This window comes from Saimiri boliviensis, chromosome 4, assembly GCF_048565385.1.
Source record: "Saimiri boliviensis isolate mSaiBol1 chromosome 4, mSaiBol1.pri, whole genome shotgun sequence".
Taxonomy (NCBI): domain Eukaryota; kingdom Metazoa; phylum Chordata; class Mammalia; order Primates; family Cebidae; genus Saimiri; species Saimiri boliviensis.
The window spans coordinates 13853925-13867657 of record NC_133452.1 but is presented as its reverse complement, the minus strand read 5'-3'; the positions used below and the strand labels follow the sequence as shown (position 1 = coordinate 13867657).

The 13733-nt window shown below is 37.1% G+C and overlaps 1 long non-coding RNA gene across 1 annotated transcript in view; it reads right to left on the bottom strand.

Annotated features, from left to right (window-relative positions):
- LOC141584238 (uncharacterized) overlaps positions 1-13733 on the bottom strand; it is a 671799-nt gene that overhangs the window by 450032 nt on the left and 208034 nt on the right. The window lies entirely within an intron of this gene.

Genomic DNA, 13733 nt, shown 5'->3' with positions numbered 1-13733 from the left:
AGACTTTGATACTCAATAAGCTTGGGAACACAGAAGTAAGCATTCAAACAGGATTCTTTAGTGCAGGACTTTTTCAGAGGCTAATACCCAAATTGATATTATGTCTCTTCTCCAAGAGAGTGATATGATATATATTCAGAGCTGCTCTAAAAAATAAATGAATAAAGAAAATAAGAGAAGTGTGGTGTATAGCCTCTTTCAAACTTTGCAGCCACAGCCCGCTCTGCACAGGACACCTGTTGACAGCTCAAAGATCACCAGCATTCTGATGGTGACCTAAAGAAACACCAGGCAGGCACTCGACAGAACTCCAAACTTGATTCCTTACAGTGACAAAACGAAGCAGCTGATTGACCTAAGTCTGCAGCAGAACAGGTCAAATACCAAAGGGAGAAGAGCAATAAAGGAAATAAAGTCTTCCTGTGCCATCTTTCATTCATTCTGAGACACATTTCTTTTTACATTCTTACATCTCTGAAGCACGAAATCAGGACGTTTCAGAATCGGTGGCATCTGACAATCTCTGTCTGCCTTATGGCAATTGCAAGAGAGTTCTCACCATGCAAGCATGACTGAACATCAGCAATGTGGAAATAAAAATCCTGAAAAAAGGGAGGCACACTCTTGAGTTCTTGTAAGAACTCAGAATCAGCTGGGCGTGGAAGACAGGTTGGGAGGGAATGCCAGGAAGTGATCAGATGCATTCCTGAACCACGGTAGACTAGCTCTCCACTGAATTGCAAAGCCAAGTAAAGAGCTCTGTGCCAATGGCCTTTTGCTACCTTGCAGATTCTAAGAAATGATGCATCACCAGTGTCTTCAATGGAACAGGTATCTACAAAATCATGGACATCAATGATGATCAATGAAGAGTGAGGCAGAAGAACTGAACTCTTGATGTAAAGAAGCTTAGGAATATCTTAGCCAACCTTAGGAATACCTTATCCAACCAACCTTGAAATTTTCCTGGTCCTCAGGCAGCACGAGGCTGTCACAGAGACAAACACTTCCAATAAGCTTAGTCCTGTTTATTTTCCCTGTTCTTGTAGGCGTAAGAGTGACCAATGATAAAAACTTGTGTCTAAGTTCAAAGAGTTCTTTCAATAAGTACAAAATAAAATCAAAGTGCTGAGAGCTTTGGATCCCAGCTTAATGGGCAGTGATTTTTCCGTAGGGCTATATAAAATGGGAGGCATTTAAAATCATTTGTGACTTGGAATTAATAAAATGGGTAACTGGCTTTTAAAAAGAGTATTTTAACCAATTCTCTTTTTCTCTCTAAAACATTTTGTATTTTATTCTTGAATAGCTAAAATTCCCAAGGAAATTTCATTCATTTCCTTTAGAGTAAAATTTTGAGAACTGCCCTTGGTCACCTCATTCTTTAAGGTCTTGGAGTTGTCAACTCTGCTCCTGTTGAAAGTGGCAAGCCAGCCACCTCCGAAAGCAAATCTCCGTAATAGGCTTCCCTCAAGAACAAGGCTTTGCATTAGACCAAGTCTCCGGAGAAAACCTGGCCTTTTCTAAGTTTGTATTTTCCTCTGCAATTCTCTTTTTATAGTTGAAGCTAGTGGTAAGGTCATCCAGCCTCAGCTGGTCTCAATTACACCCCTCTGTCTGAAGCAGGGGCTGGGGGACACCCAGCACTGTCTCTGGCTCTTTCATTTCCCCTGTATAAAAATGACAGAATTCAATAAGATATTCTCCATATCCCTACAGCATTAATATTCTATGCTTTATGTTGACTCCTCAAAAAGACCGAAAGTATTGGTATTTCCTTTGTATTGTATACAAAACAGGTATGTTACACAAAATTAACCATTTTGCCTTACTAAGCAGATAAAGATCTTTACAACTTTCACAGCATATTGCTGAACACTGAAACATATCACACGATGTATACTGGCAATACTCTGAATTGTTTGCCTTCTGGTTTGTTTTGTTTTGTTTTGTTTTGGGGTTTTGTTTTTTTTGTTTTTTGAGACTGAGTCTTGCTCTGTCACCAGGCTGGAGTGTAGTGACCTGTTCTCAGCCCACTGCAACCTCCACCTCCTAGCTTCAATCGATTCTCCTGCCTCAGCCTCCCGAGTAGCTGGGATTATAAGCATGTGTCACCATGCCCGGCTAATTTTTGCATTTTTAGTAGAGAAGGGGTTTCACCATGTTGGTCAGGCTGGTCTTGAACTCCTGACCTTAGGTGATCCACCCACCTCAGCCTCTTAAAGTGCTGGGATTACAGGCGTGAGCCACTGTGCCTTGGCTCTGTTTTTTAAATTGGATATTTTCTCATGCTGAAAGTGACCAGATGTGCTAGATCTTAACAAGATTCCTAAATTGAGATGGGCAATGATGATGAAGGTAACTATTAATGCTGTCTACAGCTACTAAACTGCAAGGCTGTGAGATCAAGTTCATATACTCTTTATTTGCTGTGATATCCCCAGCACAGACCATGGTGTACAGTACATAATCATGAGTGCCTATTTACTGAATGAAGAAATTAATGACTCAATAGCATTGAAAAACAGGAAATAAGGGAAAAATTAATTTTTATATACCTGCTACATATGTACATTTTATATCACTGCAAATAAGTACAGATAATTTAATTAAACTAGCTTTCTTCTAAACTTTAATTAAACTAATTTTCTTCTAAACAGAAACAAAACTTGCATTGTTATTGGTCATAGAGCAATGGGTGATTGATACTGAAATCTGTAGGATTATTTGTAATATATATTCATATGTATCTTTTCAATCACTAACAATCAACCAAACAGCTTCAACCATAGCAAAAGGAGTCCTAATCTCAATATTTAAATTCTTCTTTTTATTTTTAATTTTTGTTGAAGACTCAGCCTCTTGAGAGAAATTTTGAAGAAAACATTGAATGGAGAGATGGGCCTTTAAATACCAGGATTAACTCTCCCTAGAAAAGATATGTCACAGACTCCCCAAACAATAATGAGAGTTGCTCTTAGTTGGCAGAAAATTTACTTTTTTTTTTTTTTTTTTTTAAGTGACTGGGTCTCTGTCTGTCAACCAGGCTGGAATGCAGTGGTACAATCATAGCTCACTGTAACCTTGAACTTCTGGGCTCAAGCAATCCTCCCACCTCAACCTCCCAAGTAGCTGTGACTACACGCACGCACCACCATGCCCAGCTAATTTTTTTATGTTTTATAGAGACGAGTTCTCACTATGTTGTCCAGGTTTGTCTCAAACACCTGTTCTCAAGTGATTCTCCCACCTTAGCCTCCCAAAGTGGTGGGATTATGGGTGTGAGCCACCACACCCAGCTGAAAAATTACTCTAAAGGAAGACAAAGCTAAAATTCTTGAGAGTCTCATGACAAAGGAGAAATGAGCTTTTGGGTGTGGTACAGGGAAATGGACACTCACAGCCTCTAACAGTCCCCCAGAAGTATCTCAGAGGAAACAAGAAGCCTGTTCCTAGATGCTGGCACCTTTGCGAGCAGACAGAGGAAGGAACACAGCAAAAGCATCAGTTGCCCAAAAGCCATGGGGATGACAAGAACAACAGGAAGACAGAGCAGGGCTGCCAGGTGACCTAGCAAGAAAGGAGGAAATGGCAGGGTTTGAATGCCAGTGACTTTACTGGTTTGGGGCTCTGAGACCAAAAAAACCCCACTGGCATTTGTTTTCAGGATCTTGTTTATTTCAGTTTTAGTATGCCTTAGAAAAGGAAGAATAATAATACCAAAGCTAAATAGCCTTTGAGATACACATCCAAATTCTTACTATATTCCCTAACTGGCTTGTTGAAATCCAAGAATTCTAAAAGAAGTTAATATTCTCACCAGAATTCATGAAATTCAGCCACCAAACTAATCTGGAGATTGTCAGAACAAGCTTCTTCTCATATGTCAACATCTCTGGATCTTTTCATGTTCAAAGAAAATATTGATGTGCAGAAAAAAAATAAATGGAGAGGTGGTGAGCAACGGAGAATGTAATTCTGATATTTTTCAAACCATAAAAAAATGTTTGAATCAGGCCGGGCATAGTGACTCATGCCTGTAATTCCAGAACTTTGGGAAGCTGAGGCGGGTAGATCACTTGAGGCCAGGAATTCGAGACCCGCCTGGCCAACATGGTGAAACCCTGTCTCTACTAAAAACACAAAGAATTAGCTGAGCGTCATGGCAGCTTCCTGTAATCCCAGCTACTAGAAAGGCTGAGGCACAAGAATTGCTTGAACCTGGGAGGCAAAGGTTGCACTGAGCTGAGATTAAGCCACTGCACTCCAGCCTGGGCAAAGAGCAAGACTGTCTCAAAAATTTAAAAAAAAATCAATAAAAAGGTTGAATCAGGAAATGTTGTTAATCTATCATAACAACAGAAGTGTACACCTTAGGTCTATACTTTTATGATTCTATGCATTATACCAATATATTAGCTATTAATAAGTACCACACTATAGATTTCTATAGGGTTGGGTAATTTAATTGGTCATATGTGGCTAAATATTATAATGTCGAGTAATACATTGCAACTTAATACAATCACTCAAATCATCTTTAGAGATGAGAGAGTTATATATTGAATATATGTATATTCAAGATTGTATAACTAGTAGGACAGTTTTTAACAGTATGCGGTTATTTGGTGGGGTCAGGGAGAAGTAGGAATAAAGACTTATTTCATCCAATAATTCTAATACTTATTTGTTCTGAAGAAAAAAAAATGCAATGCAACTGCTGTATTATTTGGCAGGAGTTTAGAATGTTTATTTTTACCATTCCTTCATTGAAGGAAAATTGGGTAGGGGAAGAGATGCAAGCTAAGAGCATGGTGTACAGCCCATTCTCACACTGCTATAGAGAACTACCTGAGACTGGGTAATTTATAAAGAAAAGAAGTTTAATTGACTCACAGTTCTGCAGGCTGTACAGGAAATATGCTTCTGGAGACCTTGGAAAACTTAAAATCAGGGTGGAAGGTTGAAGAGGAAAAAAACCGACTTCTTCACATGGCAGAGCAAGGGGAAGAGAGTAAAGAGGGAAATGCTACACACTTTTAAACAACCAGATCTCATGAGAGCTCACTCACTATCATGAGAAGAGCAATGGGAAAATTTGCCCCCATGATCCAATCACCACCCACCAGGTCCCTCCCCCAACACTGGGAGATTACAATTCAATATGAGATTTGGGTGTGGACACAGAGCCAAACCATATCACGTGATTACATTATTCTCTCTACATGAGTCCTCTTTCCACTCTCCCTTCCTTCTGTATGTGTGGCCCAGTCAAGTTGCTTCTGGCTCTGTGCAGAGGCCTGCAGGAAGAAGGTTTTACTGAAGGCCTCTGACCAGGGCTACAGTCCTTTGTTAACTTGTCTTTGCACCTTACTACATAGCCCTGCTCAGAGACAGGGAGACAGGGGGTGTGACACTGTGGGAGAGCCGGAGTCAGAGCACAAGCTGAATGGAAACAAGAGATGCTTGTCTGTGTTGACCCTCACCTCCCCAGCAAAAGATGAAGTGGACTTCCAAACTCCTCTCTGAGGAGACTAAGACAAATACTAGCCACTCTGAGCTAGAATCAGTCAAACATAAAAACCCTGCTGATTCTGAAAGGCCCAAGTCTTCCTAAACACCCACCAAGGAGAAACAAGTGCCTGTCTCAATGGTGCTTCACATAAATATGTAATGGATCCGTGGGTAATGGTGAGGCCCATGACATTTCATCACATTAGAAGCAGGAAAATGGAAAAGCAAGCCAGAGGGAAAGTTGAGGAAATCCAGAGATTAACAAAATCCCAGTGCAACGAGATGTATTTCTCCACTTCCAAAGAATCACAGCTCTATCCAAGTAGCATATATTTTATATAATATTTTTAACGATGTATTTCATCTGATCAAAGCTCTCTAAGCACACAGGTAAATTATATCATCAAAATGAACCCCATCTGGGTGTTCCTACCATGAAAAGATGCCTAGTCACTGATGAAGAATCACTCTCTTCATAGTCTTTTCCAAACAGTGTTCCATGAGTCAATAATAGCCATTTTGTGGGCAAAAACAAACAAAAAAGACAAATAAAAGTCCATGCTGGAAATAATTTTTCATATATGTGTAAATGCAGATCTTCTTTGCATACATGTGACAAAACACAGATGGTTCCATGGAAGGGGGATCTGAATCTACAGCTGCTATAACACTCCAACATGACTTCTGATATTAGGTGACTACAGCATCAAAAAAAAAATAATACAAATAGAGCATACTGTTGTCATTGTTTTAATGAAAATATTTTTATATGCCATATATTAGAGTAGAAAAAATAAAATGAGTGATGTTTTTACTGTGTGTATGTGTGTGTGTGTGTGTGTGTACACCATATATATATGACCCTAAAATGCAGGACCCGCTGCAGGGACATATGGATTTCACCCACTTACCTCTGGCCTGTACTACTACACAGCTGTATACTTTCAATTTAGAATTGGGATGTTGCCACTTATTTCATCTTAAATATTACTATTCATTGTTTCCATGACTGAAGGACATTTTACATGAAAATGTTTTAAAAAGTCAGATTTTGTTTTTGAATGATCTGAGCAAAACAAGCAAAATGTTAGAATACTTCAAGGAAGAGAAACTATAGTGCTCAGTTCTAAAAAATCAGTAGGGGAGCTGTACAAGATGAAACAGTAATTTTTGGAACAACCTAATTCAAAAGAACTCAACTGCTGTAACATGTGCAGTGATGTTTCTCTTCCATTTATTAAAGAAAAAGTCCTGTGGAATGACAGACTTTTGAGCTATGAATGAAACAAAGGTGGGGCTCCATGGGAGGAAGATCTGAGTCTACATCTACTATACCAATCCAACATGACTTCTGATATTAAGTGGCTATGTGATGCTGAAAATGCTACAAATATGGTATACTGTTTCACTGTTTTAATGGAGATATTTTAATATGCCACATTTTAGAATAGAAAAAATAAAATAAATGATGTCTTACTATTTCTGAATATACTTGGCTCTTAATAAAATGTAAATGATTACATTTACCTAATTTGTTTTTTGTCCTGTTTTGATAAATTAAATTTGATCATTTCTTGTAGCAATTAATTTATCCAAGAAATATTTTCTTGCTATTTTAATGCAAGCTCACATTATATCTAATGAATCCCTATTGAAGTTTCAGCAACAGATTATAATTTTTAAATGACATTATGTTAAAAATAAAATGAGTTTAGCTTTGCATTAAACACACAGCCAGAGTAGCTGTGTGTACCCAGGAGGTAAGTGAAAAGTCCACAGGACTTCCCGTTTCTGGCCTAGGATATTAGGTGCTCAGAAATTGTCACTTCACCCTAAAAAGTAAAAATCTGAACAAACTGAAAAGTCAACAACTCTTCTTAGATCTGTGAAAGATGTGAGATCACAGTACAAACTGCTACCCCCAAAGTTGGTGAAATAGAGAGGCAGATACAGAGAATCACAACTTACCAGAGCAGAATCCCCGCAGCAGAAGCCTCTGCAGAAACCAGCTAGGAAAACTTGAACTGTAATTGGCAAATTGCTAGAAGTCCAGTGTAGATCATCTGAGAGATAAAAACTCCAAAGGGACCTAGTTATATAAGGAACTCCACACCTTTGAGAGTTTTACCTACAGTCCTCACAGTGAAAATCAAGTAAACAAAAATAAACAAAACAAACAACCAAACAAAAAACCTTCATACTTCCAAAAGGAAGAGGGAGAAAACGAACCATTTGGAAATATGCCAGAGCATTCAATTCTTGTTAATAAGGCCTGTCCTCCAGAGAAACTATTTAAAAGCCTAAACTGTTGGGGTTTCATCAGTGAAACTGGGGGAAGGAGAATATCTAACTCCAGTCAGCTCTAGTGTTCATGTGGGAAAGGAGAAATACCCAACTCCAGCCCACTGTTGTGAAGAGGCACAGGCTCACTAATGAAGTGGTGAGGGGTAGGGGATGGGGACCACTGTACAGCCCTATAACTAATTATAGGGCTATAACTACTTATAGGGCTACACAATGGTCCTCATCCCCACTACACTTCACCACTGCATTACTAAGAGCCTGCAATATGATTTGGTTGTGTCCCTACCCAAATCTTGTCTTGAATTCCCACGTGATGTGGGAGGGACCCAGTGGGAGTTAGCTGAATCATGAGGGCGGTTCTTTCCTGTGCTGTTCTCGTGGTAGTGAATAAGTCTCATGAGATCTGATGATTATATAAGGCCATGAGAGATGAGCCTTTCATCTTTACCATGATTGGGAGGCCTCCCCAGCCATGTGGAACTGTAAGTCCAATAAACCTCTTTCTTTTATAAATTACCCAGTCTTTGGTATATCTTTATCAACAGCATAAAAATAGGCTAATAACAGCCTATTTACTTCCATTTCTTTTACCCATTACACCATGTCTCCCAAGCAAGAAAAAAAAATACAAGCCATACCAATTTAAAGAAACAAAACAAGCAGCAGAACCTGACTCACACATGGCAGGGATACTGGAGTTATAAGGCTGGGAAATTTAAAACAATATGTTTAGTATACTGCCATGGTTTGAAGTTTTTGTCCTGTTCAAAATTCAGGTATTAGAAACTTAACTCCCATATCAAGAGTGCTAAGAGGTGGGGCTTAATGGGAAGTGTTTACATCATAACAGCTCTGTTCTCATGACTATATGAATGTTGTTATAAAAGAGCTCACAGGAATAGGATCTCTGTCTTCACTCTTCTGCCCTGTGAAACAGAGTTTGTCCATTTTTGCCCTTCTACCTTTTGCCATGTAAGGACACAAAAAGGCCCTCGTTAGACACCAGATGGTAGCACCTTGATTTTGGACTTCACAGCCTCCAGAACTGTGAGAGAGTAAATTATGTTTTAATATAAGCGTGCAGTCTGATGTATTCTGTTATAGCAGCACAAAATAGACTAATACGTATGCTAAGGGCCTAATAGATAAAGTAGACAGTATGCAAAAACAGATGGGAAATTTAAGCAGAGAGATCATGATTCTAAGAAAGAATTAAAAAATGCTACAGATCAAAACACTGAGACAGATATAAAGAATTCTTCAATGGGCTTCTCAGTAGACTGGATACAGCTGAGTATAGATGTTCTAAACTTGAGGATATGTTAATAGAAACTTCCAAAACAGAAAATCAAAGAGAAAAAGATTGAAGAAAAAAAAACAAACAGAATATCCAAGTGTGGGACAATTACAAAAGATGTAATATATGTGTAATGGGAATACTAAAGGAAAAGAAAGAAAGAGGCAAAATGTTTAAAACAATAACGATTGATGATCTTCACAAATTAATGTCAAACACCAAACCACAGACACAGGAAGCTCAGAGAATACCAGAAGGATACATTTAAAAAAAAATACACACAGGCATATCATATTCAAACTCCAGAAAATCAAAACTAAAGACAAAATCTTGAAAAAAGACAGAAAAAATAAACTTACCAACAGAGGAACAAAAATAAAAATTATATTCAATTTATCCTCAGAAACCATGCAAGTAAGAAAAGAATAGAGCAAAATATTTAAAGTGTTAAGAGAAAAAAGAAACTCACCAATCTATAATTTTGTACCCTGAAAAATTATCCTTCAAAAGTGAAGGATAAATAGACTTTCTGACAAACAGAAATTGAGGGAATTTGCTACCAGCAAACCTGCCTTCAAAGAAATGCTAAAAGAAGTTTTTCAGAGAGAAGGAAAACAAGATGGGTTAGGAATGCAAATCCAGATAAAACAAAAGGAGAGCATCTGAAAAGAAATAAGTGAGAGTAAAAATAAAAACATTTATTTTACTTATAATTGGCCTAACAGATAATAGTTTGCTCAAAATAATAATAGCAACAAGGTATTTGAATACACACACACACAGCATATACACACTTTGCACACTTCTGTATAATTGAATGACTGAAAGCAATGATACAATGGACAGGAAGAAGCAATTAGGATTCTTTTATTATAGTCAGGTACTTGTACTATCCATGAATTGGTATAGTGCTAGTTGAAAGCAGACTTGGATTAGTTATGAATACCTACTGCAAACCCTCAGGCAACCATTAAAAAAGGAGAGAGAGAGAAAAAAAACTGATTTACTAAAAATAATGATATAAATTACACAATTAAAACCACAAAAGGCAGAAAGAGAGTGGAAGACAAAAATAGAACCAAAGAACAATGACAAAAAATAGAAAATAACAAATATGATACAATTATATCAATAACCATTTTAAATGTCAATGGCCTAAATACACCAATTAAAAAACAGATTGTCAGAAACAAGACTCAACTACATGAAATCCATTTTAAATATAAATACACATATAAATTACAAATGAAGGCATGGAGAATATATATATATATAAAATCCTTAAATATAAATACACATATAGATTACAGGCGAAGGCATAGAGAAAAGACATACCTGAAATTCACTTTAAATTTAAATACACATACAGGTTACAGATGAAGGTATGGAGAAAGGTAAACCATGCTAATATTTATCAAAAGAAAGCAAGAGTTATTGTATTAATTTCAGACAAGGTAGACTTTGGAGCAAGAAAAGACATCAGGAATAAAGGGGAGCATTACCTAATGATAAAGAGACTAATACTCCAAGAAGACATAACAGTCTTTAATGTGTATGTACCTAAACAACAGAGCATCAACATAAGTAAGGCAAAAACTGAGAACTGTAAGGAGAAATAGCACAATCGACTATTATAGTGATAGAATTCAATACCACTCTATCAAAAATGGACAGATCCAGCAGGCAGATAACCAGTAAGGATATAGTTGAACTCAACAGCACCATTGATCACATGATATAATTTGCAGCCCTTGATCCAACAGAAAAATGCACATTACTCTCAAGTTTGCATGGAACATTCATCAAAGTAGGTCACATTCTGGGTCATAAAACAGAACATAATAAATTTTAAAGTATAGAAATCACACAATGTCTGCTCTTAGACTACAAATTAATAAATGGAAAGATAATTGGAAGATCCACAAATACTTGGAGGATAAACAAAACATTTATAAATAAAACAAGCATCAAAAAGACCTCTCAATAGAAATGTCAAAATATTTTGAATTAAATAAAAACAAAAACCAACATATTAAAATGCACAGAATGCAGCTAAAGCAGTGCTTAGAGAGAAATGTATAGCATTTAATGAATGTATTAGAAAAGAAGAAAGATTTAAATCCATAATCTAAGTTTCCAACTTAAGAAACTATAAAAAGAAACATAAATTAAATCCAACATAAGAAGAAAAACTAAATAATAAATTAGAAAAGAAATCAATGAAATTGAAAATAGGAAATCAATAGAGAAAATCAACAAAATAAACAACTGGTTCTTTGAAAGATCAATAAAGTTGATAAGCCCCTAGCCAGGTGAAGAAAAAGAGAGCAGACACAAATTACTAACAATAGAAATGAAAGAGGAGGCACCACTACAGATACCACAAATACTAAAAGGATAATAAAGGAATATTATAACAACACTCTGCCTACAAACTTAATAACCTAAAGAAATAGACCAATTTATTTAAAGATACAGTCTTCTAAAACTCACACAAGAAGAAAAAGATGATTTGAATAGAACTATATACATATTAAAGAAATTAAGTCAGCAATTAATAACCTTCCAAAACAGAAAGCCTCAAGCCTAGATGGGCTTGCTGGTGAAATCAACTGAACATATGAGAAAGCAATTATACCGATCCTCAACAGCCTCTTACAGAAGATATAAGCAGAAGGGAATTATTTTCTAACACAGATAGATGTAAGGATAGCATTACTCAAATACCAAAAACAGGCAAAAACAATTCAAAAAAAAACTACAAACCAGTATCTATCATAAACATGATATAAAATCCTCAACAAATATTAGGAAATTGAATCCAACAATGTACAAGAAAGAATTGTAGGGCCAGGCTCAGTGGCTCATGCCTGTAATCCTAGCACTTTGGGAGGCTGAGGCAGGCAGATCATGAGGTCAAGAGATCAAGACCATCCTGACCAACATGGTAAAACCCTGTCTCTACTAAAAATACAAAAATTAGCAGGGCATGGTGGCACACACCTGTAATCCCAGCTACTCGGGAGGCTGAGGCAGGAGAAGCATTTGAACCAGGAAGTTGGAGGTTGCAGTGAGCCAAGGTCCCACCATTGCATTCCAGCCTGAAGGTTGGTTCACCTTTCAAATTGATTAATGTAATCCATCTCATCAACAGATAAATAAACCACACAATTATATCAATAGATGCAGAAAAAACATTTGAATAATCTAACACTCATTCATGATAAAAATTCTCAGAAAAAAATAGGAATAGAAGGGAACTTCCTCAACTTGATAAGGAACATCTACAAAAAACCTACAGCTAACATTGCACTTAATGGTGAGAAACTAAAAACTTTCTTGCTAAGATCAGGAACCAGAGAAGGATGCCCCTTCTTACCACTCCTTTTAACATCACACTGGAAGTCCTAGCTAATGGAATAAAATCAGAAAAGGAAATAAAAGACGTACAGATTTGGAAGGAAGAAATAAAATTGTCTTTGTTTCAGATGACGTGGTCATCTATGCAGAAAATCGTAAAGAAATCACAAAAATTCTACAGGAACTTACAAGAAATTATAGCAAGGTTGAAGGATATAAAGTTAATATACAAAAGTCCATTGTTTTCCTACATACCCACAATGAATAAATGAGATTTGAAATTAAAAACACCAGCTGACTCACACCTGTAATCCCAGCACTTTGGGAGGCTGAAGTGGGCAGTTCACTTGAGCCCAGGAGTTTGAGACCAGCCTGAGCAACATGGCAAAACTTCATTTCTACAAAATATATATAAATTAGCTGGACATGGTGCCACATGCCAGTAGTCCCAGCTACTTGGGTGGCTGAGGTGGAAGGATCCCTTGAGCCCAAGAGGCAGAAGTTGCAGTTGCAGTGAGCTGAGATCATGCCACTGCACTCCAGCCTGAGCAACAGAGTGAAACTCTGCAAAAAAAAAATTGAATGAATGGATGAATGAATGAAAAGGAAGGAGGGAGGGTGTGAGAGAGGAAGGGAGGAAGGGAGAGAGGGAGGGAAGGAGGGAGGGAGAGAGGGAGGGAAGGAAGAAAGGAAGGAAGGAAGGAAGGAAGGAAGGAGGAAGGAAATTTAAAACACTATACTACTAAAATAAAATATATAAATCTAACAAAATATGTTTAGGATCTTTATGAGGAAAACTATAAACCTTTGATGAAATAAATCAGAGAACAAAAATGCAGAGATATTTCATGTGTATTAATGGAGAGACTCAATATTATTGAGATACCACTTCTTTGATTTGGTCAATGCCAATCAAAATCCCTGCAAGTTATTTTATGGATATTGACAAACTGAATCTAATGTTTGTATGGAGAAACAAAAGGCCCAGAATAGACATATTACACTGAAGGAGAACAAAGTTGGTGGACTGACAGTAGCCAGTGGCAAGACTTACTACAAAGCTGCAATAATCAAGACAGTGTATTTCTTGGTAAAAGAATGAACAAGTAGATCAATGGAACCTGAAATAGAAAGCCCAGAAATAGATCCACTTTTAGAGTCATCAGATCTTTGACAAGGACACAAAGGCAAACAATGAAACAAAGATAGTCTTTTCAACAAATATTGCTGGAACAAGTGGACATTCACATAAAAAACA